Source organism: Austrofundulus limnaeus, unplaced genomic scaffold (assembly GCF_001266775.1).
Source record: "Austrofundulus limnaeus strain Quisiro unplaced genomic scaffold, Austrofundulus_limnaeus-1.0 Scaffold632, whole genome shotgun sequence".
NCBI classification, from domain to species: Eukaryota; Metazoa; Chordata; class Actinopteri; order Cyprinodontiformes; family Rivulidae; genus Austrofundulus; species Austrofundulus limnaeus.
In genome coordinates, this window is record NW_013953034.1 from 8031 (window position 1) to 20070 (window position 12040).

General features: G+C 39.1%; 1 protein-coding gene across 1 annotated transcript in view; it reads left to right on the top strand.

The window, feature by feature from the left end:
• Positions 1-2084: 2084 nt before the first annotated feature.
• The window catches only part of LOC106531432 (proenkephalin-A), a 69663-nt gene continuing 59707 nt past the window's right edge, over positions 2085-12040 (top strand). The window contains exon 1 of the mRNA XM_014027301.1: positions 2085-2181. The gene's annotated coding sequence lies outside the window, so the exon portion shown is untranslated. The remainder of the gene's footprint in view (positions 2182-12040) is intronic.

Here is a 12040-nt window from a genome sequence, read left to right on the forward strand (position 1 = left end):
TTCCGGACCCCACCTTGATGTTTCGGGACCCCACTTTGGGTCCTGACCCCAACTTTGGGAAACACTGGTTTAAACAATTCACAAGTCCATCACAGAAACATCAAGATTTATTTTAAACATTGCAAACATCATTCTGCTTATGATGCATTTCCACTTCTAACAGTAACTCTCAGTAATTACACTGTAGTGATTTTACTTTATGTTCAAAGAAGAGTTAAAAAAAATCCACATTGCAAATCCAGTCTGTTGTGTTTTTAGGTTTACATCATTACATAATGCATTTATGTTTTATTCTGTTACTGTTGTTTATTCAGAATTTTTCAAATTATTAAATAGTACAAGCTATTATTGTGATGGACCTGTCCAGGGCGTGCCTGTCCCTCGCACTGTGACTGCTGATATGGGCGCCAGTGACCCTGAAAGGAAGAAGCAGGTATAGAAAATGGATGGAGTACAAGCTGGTACACTGCAAAAAATGTCCACCTAACCAAGTTTTAAAATCTTATATCAGCCAAAAAGTCTTTTTGATCTTGTTTTGAGACAGATTTACTAAACAACTGTGTAATAATAATCATCTTGTTTTCAGAATGTCTAAGATTATTTGTCTTGTTAGTCTGAAAATTTGACTCAAATTAAGTCAAAAATTTCTGCCAGTGGAGTAAGAAAATTTTACTTGGTAAGATTCTTGAAATACTTGATTTGACTCAGTTTTTTCTTATTTCAAGAATCTTACCAAGTAAAATTTTCTTGCTCCTTTGGCAGAAATTTTTGACTTAATTTGAGTCAAATTTTCAGGCTAACAAGACAAATAATCTTACACATTCTGAAAACAAGATGATTATTGTTACACAATCAGTTCTTGTTTAGTAAATCAGTCTCAAAACAAGATCAAAAAGACGTTTTGGTTGGATATAAGGTTTTAAAACTTGGTAAGATGGACAGTTTTTGCAGTGGTGTGCCTCCCTTAAATTTTAACTGGCCCCATCTGGCCACCCATATGAAAAATTTCTGGGYGCACCACTAATTTATATTAGCCCACTGGGTTTGTGTCTCGCTTTTACCTTTGAGGGACGCTGTAAAATCCCTGGGCAGACATCATGCAGCATACCCAGAAAGGTGCCTCCTTTGTAACTGAAGGCATGACACATGGATCTGTTTTCTTATTTCTTTAACTATTCCTGTGRTCAAAAAGATTGTGATCAAAGTTCTGATTTAATTTCTTGCTCCAAACAAGAAAACATAATTGTATTGTCATCAAAGTCATATACAGTTTTTCACACATTGAGTGAACAGAACAAAATGTCACCTAAAACATTATTTTATTATTTAAACAGGGTCTTATTTTCTCTTACACGTGTTTAAAGTTCCWATAATAAAAAGGTATCTTTTAACCTAAGGATGATTTTTCAAATTTGTGGCAGCAAATTTTGTGTGTGGTAATTTAGTGCCCAACAATGATCACTGAAAATTCATCCTGTCTGACTAACCTGTCATCATACTGCCTGCGTGATCTTTCTATCGACATCACACGTTCATTGTCTCGTTCAATGAGATAATATCACCTCTCATACAGGTGTGTCATTGTTATACGTGACAAAAAAGCTTGTTGCTTTAACCTTTTCCAACAAGAACAACCTCATCGACCTGTAATCGTCTCCATGGCACTGCTTTGATTACTGGTGCTCACCTGGAGTTTTTGGAGAAAACATCTGATTGGAAGCTCAATTGTCTTCTTGACCTTAACATTAGCTCTGTGATGGGGTTGGGTTTCATGAACACCTTCAAAGAAGGCTTCTAGATCAATCCCACAGTGGGTGWTGCGTATTTTTATAGCCCCATTAGTTGGCTAAATGAGGACGAAATGGGTGGCGTAGGCAAAGCCTCTTACGTCAGTGCGGGCCACCGGTTCGCCCATCGTTTGTGCGTAACAGAATGGGGGAATCCACCTCTTTTCTCAGCTCTCTCCTGTGATATGAATGGTGATACACTTAGAGATGGGAGGGGAGGTGAGGGAAGGGGGGGGCCTGGAGGGCTGAGCCAGTAGGGAAGGGGTATGCCGTTATAAGAAGCCTCAGAGGAGGCACGGGCTTAGTTGTTGAAACCCTGAGCCTAAGGATACAAGCTGAGCCACCCAACTCCCCTGTGCCTGCAGAAGGAGCTCTCTTTACGTCACAGTTCCAGGTAAGGCAGAAACTTTCTTTCATGTGAGTGTGAAAACCCACCTGTGTGGAGGAATTGTGTACACGGATGAACAAGCTATGACAAAATACTTGCTTAAAGATATGAAAAGTATAAARTATGAAATGAGTTTTTGTCACTTGTACAGTAAAAATGTCAAAATAGACATTGTTTTGRTTGTAGAGCCACTATAAAACCCTTTCCCTCCTATATTCACCCTTTTTCTCCAGCATTTACTCTCCTCTGTCTCTCTCTGCCTRTGAGATTTTTTGATTTGTGACCCGAGATCATTCTGTAAACAGCTCATCTTACTTGGAATATTATTTTATTTTTCCACGACTCTGTTTGTGTCCCTGTGGCTCTGAAGGCACCGCCGTCACCATCAGCTGTGCACACATTGCACCTGATTACTACGTAATTACCAAGATACAAAGTCCCAGATCATGAGACAGCAGTCGTCACCCAGTTCAATTGATTTATTGCAAAAGTAGAATGCAGAAAAGAAAAGGAAAAATTAGTGGGAAATTTGAAATAATTTACATTTTTCTTCATTTTAAAAGTGGATTAACCAGCAGCAGTGGATGAATTGTTCTCACTGCCGCTCAGAATTAACCTATTCACCGCTGGCTCTTGTGTTGATCAGGGATTAGTTTATGTCAGATTAAATATGTTACACTAAAGCCACAAAGACTCCCAAATGAAAGCTGTTTTAATGGTTTTGAAGCAGCCTTCAGAGTCAACCTGCAGTCATAGAAAAAAAAAAAGCTTAAGAGAAACAGCTTATTATGCTAAGCACACAATAATGATTGTAATGATAATGGTAATGAATGTGCATAATCTTTTCCCATTATCAGTAAAGACGATACTCGCAGAGACCGGGAGAAAATGGCTGCTTAATGTGCCATTCTTAGATAAATGACGCCACATTAGGGAAATGTTTTATGAAGCATGAAACGTTTACAGGACAGAGTCAAATATTGTATTTTAGAGGCCAATCAGAAACATTTTAATAAGCAGTTTTTTTAATTATTTGAAGTAGACTTTTTTCTTTTTAAAGCACCCCTTGATAGTTTAATTTTTACACTGTTTTTTTTAAAATGTGTTGATTTGAAGAATTAGAAATATATCATAAGGTACAGTCACATTAGAGAAGTCCAAGTAACAAAGTAAACTTCATGGTCTGTTAGTCCACCCCCTCCCATCTACATGGGATTTTTTTTAMGTTTTTGGCCTCACTTCCGTCACCTCTGTAAAAGTGAGGAGCTTGTCTGGTCGAGCCAGATTGCTTTCTCCGGGCTCCATGTCCAATGGATTCGTGCAGGTGTCAGCGCAGCTTAACAGCAACCAGATCAATGATGACACCACTTCYGCTGCCTACATCTCTGCAGGACCTCGGTGTTTAACACACCGTAGATCTGAGTGCAGTGTTGCTGTCCCTGTTTGACAAAAAGCTTTTTGTTTTAATGTTGACAGGCAAAAACCCTGCTCCAACTGTTAACACAGTTCTGACAGGGTTTTTTTCCTTCATTTTTTTTACTTGTTTGAGTGAATCGTAGATGGTTGTTTCCCATCATTTGCCATTGGGTCATTTCAAAGTATTAAAGCCAAATTTAAAATTTCTGCTGCAAGAAATTCCACTTTCGATTATTCAAATAAAATGAACAGTAACTGTAATTTGAGACGTCCTSGTGCGTCTCAGTAATCCAGGTAGTAAAAAATCAAAAAGAAAAAATAAGTAGATCCTCTGGATGGGTTCTTCTTTAGTGAAACGTTTCGTCTCTCATCCAAGTAATTTGAGACCTACTTTTGTAATAATCTGAGATAACAAATATCCATGTTCTGGTGTATAAAACCATGATTAAAAAAAATTAAAGCTGTTATCAGTGGCTCATTAGAGTGATAATAGTAACCATGCACCTGTGACTGTCACCCCTGAAATGACTTTTAATACAACAGGGAGAAAAGCCCCAAACAAACATTCATTCTGGCATACCATATTTATTCAAGTATAATACATAAAATTTAATCCAAAAAAATCATACACAAAGTTGGGGTGGGGGGGGGTAGTACTATACTCAGATAAATATTTTTGCTGATGTATTTTAACTGAAATATCGGCTTCATTCACAAAATCCATGAGTCCGGAAATGAAACCACGTCGTAAAAAGCGGTTGAAGTGTTCTTACCTCTAAAACTCCTTTGTGCCTCCGAGCGAGATAGTAACAGATCCAAAAAAAGAAAAAAAGGCAGTCCTGCATAATGAACTAATGATAACAATATYCGACCAGGCCGCTCCTGGAACAACAACAAACACACGGTCGTCTGTAATGGCTGCCATTTACCGGTGTTCTGTAAAAGTTGGTCTTCCTGAAAAAAGTTTCCCCACCAGAGGGGGCGCTCGCGAGACACAGAGGATGAGATTGTTGTTGAGTGAGATTCTGATGCCTTTATTACAGAGGAGGAATACCAGAAACTTTTAATGGTACTGATGATGGTGAGCCTGATTTTGAAGGCTTTTAATTNTCGCCAAATTAATACACAAAAAATAACAGAAAAACAAGAAAAACTCCACATTTAACACAGAAACACACACATTTAGCACAGAAACACACACACAGGCCTGCACTACCTTGCTAGAACGAAAATCCCTGACGTGTCCCCTTTAAATTACCATTATACCCACACAGCTTCCATCACCTYTTTTCTATTCATTTCCACTGTCCTCTTTCAGCGGATTTACACAGCTCTTAAGGCCTTAAAAGARATCTGACACCGTTTACTCCTATACAGGCAAAATAAATAAGAAAACTAGGCTGGACTGCTCCGTGACCGCCCCCTCCTGCAGCTAGCCGGGCAGCTAAGACGTCTCTATGGCTTGACCCGTGTCGCTAGCTACAAAGTAGCGGCTAACTTAAAACCGGAGATGCATCTCACACACATTTTACTTCAAATACGCGTATTTTTAACTCAGAAACCACCCGAGAACACACAATCTCAGTGGCGGAAACACGTCAGCAAATAACAGCTTAGCAAGGGTTGAACACGCAAAGCAAAACAAACAGAAATCCAGACAATAACACAGGGCCCCAAACGCTGTTAAGCAGACGACAAAAAACCCGCACACGACCCGCTCTGAGCTCTGAAGGTATTAACCAAATAAAACAGAAGTATTTACGACTGTAAAAACCTCCATCACTTTGATATTAACCTTTTAAAGCTTTTTACAGGCCTGATCTCGTGACGCCAAAACTGTGGGGTTCTTGTCCGGTTCTCCGGGGCCCTCCAGCGATGTGGACCTTCCGTCTCGTCTCCGTCAGATGGTGGCCGAATCCGGCTGATTCGATGGATAAACAGCGAACGTCCCTCTGTAGACTTGTTGACGGTTAAAAAACTCTTAGGCTGATATATAAATGAAAAAAGGCGATTTCTTCAGCTTGTACACATGTTTATTGAGCGAGACATCTGAAATAGGTCTTTAACAGCGTGATGATATGGAGAAACTGAACAAAGAAGCGTGTGCCCGCCCCATGCGCGCTCCGGTCGGGCGCGCTGACGGTCTGATGCTCGTCCACATTTCTTAAAGTGACAGGACATAAAATATACCACACTATCTTTAAATCACTGCTTCCTGGTACAATAGTCGGCTCTGGAAGCGATCGCTTTTTTCTTCTTCTTTCTTTTCCTTTCTTTTATTGAAGTGAGTGGTTGAAGCAAATGCAGCATAAGAGSCCCCTGGTGGCTGAAGAAAAAAATCCACGTATAAGCCGCACCGGACTATAAGCCTCATGGTTCAAAGTTCAGGAAAAAAGTTGCGGCTTACAGTCCGAAAAATACGGTATAAACTTCTACTTAAGTAAGGAATGTGAATACTTTTGACACCTCTGTTGTTACCCTGAATGTTGTGGAAATGTTACTTGGGACAAAATAGGTATAGAAAATGGGGCAAAGCTACTAAATATTATCACAATTAGTTGTTATGTCTCAAGAACCCCTGCTGTAGAGCTTCGTAGAAGTAAATTTACTGAACTGCCATCAACCTTCCAATTTTTAGGACCCACTGACATAAATCACTGTGCATAAAATAGAGTATTATTTGAACATAACATAACCCAGAGAAACATAATTCAGAAAAAAAGATATTTATTAAACAAAAACACTAATTACAAAAAGAACCTAGAATAACTGGCACAAGGACAGCATGAAGACTTGTAAACATGTACAAGGCTGACATGACAACTAACCTGAGGGACAAAAATAAGAGACACTAACAAACCTGTCAGTGAGACAAGCTGTGGGAGGAGCTGCATATAGATTCAGAAATGTAACCTCAAAATATAAATCAACTAACAAAAAACAGACACAGACAAATAAGTAAAATAAGTAATTAAGTAGTAAATAAAACAAGTAACAACATTTTAGACAAATACTACAGGTCCATTTTCTAAATTTAAAAACTAATATTTTGAGACAGTTTAAGTGATTTTTCATTCAAGCTGTTTCCTTCATACCCACGGTAAATGCCTCTGCTCAAACTCAGACAAACCTATAAACCACAGCCCAGTTTCCTGCTAAATGTCAATGCACACATACACACCACACATGCAGTTTTAATTAATCGTACCTTCTACAGCTAATAATTTTATGCAGGTGAAAAATAAATTACAAACATATTCTGACGTGAAACATGGAGACTCGCTTATTTCTCATTTCCTACAGGAGTAAACACATAATTAGCTCAAAGTTCTCTATAACAAATGCAGAAACAGTGAAAATCTTAGGCCCAATTAATGCCACTTTCTATATATAAATATGTTGCATCTGGGTGCTCTTTGAGCCTCAGTACCAGTGCTAACTTAATCACTTAAAGGAAATATTGTCTCACTACAAGCATAACATATTATCTTATTATGTTGTGCTGCTGCACTTAGATCTGTCTGTACACTGCTGTGTTCCAACATAAATCCTCTCATTTGCTTAAGAAGTGTATTTTAAAGTTGTTTAACACAATTATAACTGGCACACTGAACATTCAGAATAAGTAGGGTTGGAACATAAATCTGAGAAGTTACTTTAACCACAGAGGAAGGGAGTGATTATTTGATCCCTTGCTGATTTTGTAAGTTAATTTCTTTTTTATATAATAGAGAAAGCCAAAATATCAACTAAAAACACTTCATTTCAATCCTGATCTTAAAGTGTAAATCACTCCCATCACAGAATCAGTGTCTTCCATTAAAAGCTCTCCACCAAAATGGGTGAGAACAAAGAGCCATCAGAGGACGTCAGGGACCAGATTCTTGAGGCTGGACTGGACTACAATGGCTTTTTTGCACTGCAGGGCCTCGCCAAGGTCGGCCTGGGTTCAAACCCGGGTTTATGTTTGCATCAGCCCTTTTGATCTATTTCCAGACAGATTTCTGGAACCCCGAGACCAGTGGCGGCTGGTGGATTTTTCTCCAGGAGGGCTACAACTCCAAAATAGACATATCTCAAAAAGTAGTTACACGTTTTAAGTTGTATCACGCCAGTGAATTTATTAAATAAATGAAAATAATAAAACAGCATTACAATGTCATGTAGTGTTTTATTTTTAGTACATAAATTTTGCTCTTCTGTTACTGAGAAGCAAATTTCTCCATGACTCTGGTTAAAGTCAGGGACGTTTCAACCAGATTCTTCTCTATGGAGCATGGTCAGTGCAGTAAGATGTGATGTTGTACCTGAGGAAAGTCTGGATTCTCTTCAGTGTTGAAGCTCCTCTCAGATTCAGCTGTGGTCAGAGGAGATGTGATGAGAATTTTCAGCAGAATCACAGTCTCTGAAGGTGTCCTGCAGATTATTCTCCATGAAGAGCAGCTGGTTCAGAGCCGCAGCACCACTGCAGCTCCTGAACTAGATCAGACTTCTTGGTCCTGTTCAGCAGTGGGTGAGCCTCCATGGTCTTCAGTGCTGCTTCAGGGAACTGTCCTGCAGGAACCTGTCTGCCTGCAGCAGTGTAGCCCTGATCAGATGCATGTGAATGGTTCAAGATGGTGTTACAAACCTAAAAACAGGAATGCACAAATTTAATTCAATGTGAAGATGGCTACAAGTGAGCTTTATAATATATATTTAATATATAGAAAATAATTTATGATATTTTATTAGCAACACATCGTTGCACCTCTTTTATATTTTTGCTTTAAAAATGTATTCATTTCATTAAACAAAATAAACTATGCACAACAGAAGACATAACGATATAAATAAAATGAAAGGCAGAAGAAAGAAGAAAAATATCTTCTAATATATGTCAAAAACATAAACATAAAAATGTTGGTCAAAATGACTTAATTACATTTTCAGATTCCTAGCTTTAAATGCTACATTTTGATATCTGCTTCATTCTGATACCTTATGTAAATCCATTTATATGACTTAATTTGTCTTGTTGGGTACAATTCATAAATATTTGGTCTGAATCCTAACTTTATGTAATTTTAATGAGGAATTTTTGATGTCCTTATAAAGAGGAAACCTCAAATTATATTTGAATATTGAGATTTCCCAGCTGAAAAGAAACAAAATTTTGTTAACTCACAGGGAAAATCTCAAAATTTTAAGGCGTTTTTCCTCAAAATCAGGCTTTTTGTTGCTACTACTCAAAAAAGTGCTTCAAAATTTTGTTTTATTATTATATTTCAGACAGGTCGTTCAAAGGATACATTGATAAGGCTTTTATTCATTATGTTTTGACAAAAGGCAATTTTTGCAAACATTTTAATCAAAACACTATATTTGCCTATTTCTCCATATCCCACTTTTAGACTTAATCCTCGTTTTGATGTGATGGGTCACATTTAATAAGCTGTGATTAATAAGCATTACAAAAGTCTTTTAGCTTTTCTCTTACCTGTTTTAATCCATGCTGGATCAGATTCGGATGCTTGAAAAATGAGGCAGAAACCTAAACAGAGCATTAGCCTTACTACTAGCAGTTAGCTTAGCCATGTTTCTAATCCAGCTCCAGGAAAATGATAGAGTGTAAACTCTCCCTCTGTCTTTGGTCTGCTGCTCTTCATGTCCATCTGATCAGGTCCAAGTTCTTTTAGTTTAAGCTTCTCCTGGTGTGTTTTTATCAAAAAGGTTGTGTTATATGAGACTTAGCTGAGTTGTAGCTCCTCCATTAGCTTACTGGGTTTGCTCCATCGTACTGAACATGACGTCAACCCACTACCAGTATGCAAAACACGTTTTGGGTGCAGGTCAATTGCGCCAAGAGCCTCCCTATTCTTTTGCATTGAGGACCTACTGCGCATGCCCAGGAGTTAACATTAGACTTCAATGGTAAAGATTTCTGCACCCTGGCATGAACGGGAAGTGACTCAATACGACATAATTCATGAGTAAAAATGAAAGTTTATCCGTTAATAACTATATAAAATGTATTTTACACATCTAAAATGTACATAGATATTTTTACTTAACATACTATTTTGTTATTTTGTTTTTATGTATTTTTTATCTCCCAAAAAATAGTGGTGGGGCTATGCCCTAGCGTCCTCTATTGACCAGCCGCCACTGCCGAGACCCCTGATTCTATTTGTGTCAGCCTGGCTGGCCGATGAGATTCATTTTACGTGATATTTTTGCAACAACCGTAATGTTTTTTCACACGAGTTCAATTAAATTTTACCAAGCTGCCGACAACAGCTACCATTAGCTTACGTCCTTTGTCATCCTGCCTCTCGTCTTAATAGCTTCATACTATTTGATGGTCCGGTACAGTCTGAGCTTGATGTCATCTATTACTGTACTGCAAATATAACAAAATAAAATGTGTGAGTCTTTAATATTATGATCCTGCTGCCCGCATTGAGATGGCTCTCTGCTCAGCCTAGGTAGGTTAAGTCTGGATTGACAGAGGCCGGGCCTTACAATAAAAAGCGTGGTGACTTCAGTTGCTCTGGGTCGAGTGGTCCATAGATAATCAATCAATCAATCAATCAATCAATCAATCAATCAATCAATCAATCAATCAATCTTGCCGATTTAAAAACAACAGTGTGTGAGGATGTGTGTTTCGGTTGTCCTGTGTTCTACCTCCCTCTTGTGTTCCCTCATTCTCATTACGCCTTCTTCTCCTCAGCTGTTTATCTGTTATATTCCTCCTGTAACACACGTCATTAGTTTCCAGTTAAGTGTTTTCATCAGCTGTTGTTCATCTCCTCATTCCCTCTCTTTGTATTTTTTCCGGTTCAGTTTTCCACACCCTAGCTGGCTCATTGTTTGTTTGTCCGGGGGGGTTGGGGGCATTGATTGGTGGGCCTGTGACTCAGCCGTAGGCCAGCAGGGGGTGAGCGAAGGCATTGAAGAAGCTGTATAAAAACGTAAACTTCCGGTTTTATGGCCAATGTGGGTTTCCTATTTGCAGACAGCAGCAATGAACCTCCACTCAGATTCCAGATTCTGGTGTTGGATGGTTTTCATTCCTCCTACAAGTCACTTTATTTAACATCTGTGTTTATCATCTCGACTTCAGTTTATTGAATACAAATTTTCTTACAGGATGATAAAGAAGAGTTCAAGCAGTGTAAGTTATAAGGCCCAGTGATGTGTATTATCGGTCCTGGAGTGTGGGTGATGATGAGGAAGGTGAAGAATTAACCTACGACTACACAGGTGAGACTAGTTAAAGACTATGATGGTGCACTTCTACAGTCCATCCTCACCCCCTCCATCACCATCTGGTACTCTGCTGCCTCCGTCAAGGATCAGGGCAGGCTGCAGCGAGTCTTTCACTCTGCAGAGAAAGTGATTGGCTGCCACCTGTACCTCCATGACCTGCACACCTCCAGGACTCTAAAGTGGGCAGGGCAGATTCTTACAAACCCCTCCCACCCCATTTCCGACAGGAGGTTGCGGTCCATCAGGACCAAAACCTGCGGCCACATGAACAGTTTTTCCCTCTGCTATTGAACTCATGAACAAGTCCAGGGACCCCCACTGATTTGACCCCCATTACACATTACATTAATGTCATGACATTACACAATTTTTTGGTCTGATGTGATATCCGCACTGCAATTATGTTCCTCTAAAAGAACATTTACTTAATGATTGTTTTATCACAACTGCATAGCTCCAATTCCTAACTACAATATTTATTCGAGCATAATACGTGAAATTTGATCCATGCACAAAGTTGGGGGGTAGTACTATACTCGTATAAATATTTTTGCTGATGTATTTTAATTGAAATATCGGCCTCATTCACAAAATCCCTGAGTCTGGAAATGAAACCCCGTTGTAAAAAGTGGTTGAAGCGAGCTTACCTCCAACACTCCTTCGTGCCTCCGAGTGAGACAGTAACAGATCCAAACAGGCAACATGATGTGAAAAAAAGAAAAAAAAAGGCAGTCCTGCATAACAAACTAATGATGTTAATGTGCGACCGGGCCGCTCCTGGAACAACAACAAACGCATGGTCGTCTGTAATGGCTGCCGTTTACCGGTGTTCTGTAAAAGTTGGTCTACCTGAAAAAAATTTCCCCACCAGAGGGGGCGCTGGCGAGACACAGAGCATGATGTTGTTGATGAGTGGGATTCTGATGCCTTTATTACAGAGGAGGAATACCAGAAACTTTTAATGATACTGATGATGGTGAGCCTGATTTTGAAGGCTTTTAATTCAGTTTCATCCACACTTGTTAGAGCCACACAGCTCTATCTGTTTGTTATATCACACCAGTTAACAAATGAACATTTGATAGTTTTTGTTGTAGTAATACATTTGTTGTTGTGTACCGCGGGTGGTCTCTTTCATCCTCTGAGCTCGGGTCCTCTACCAGAGGCCTGGGAGCTTGAGGGTTCTGCGCAGTAT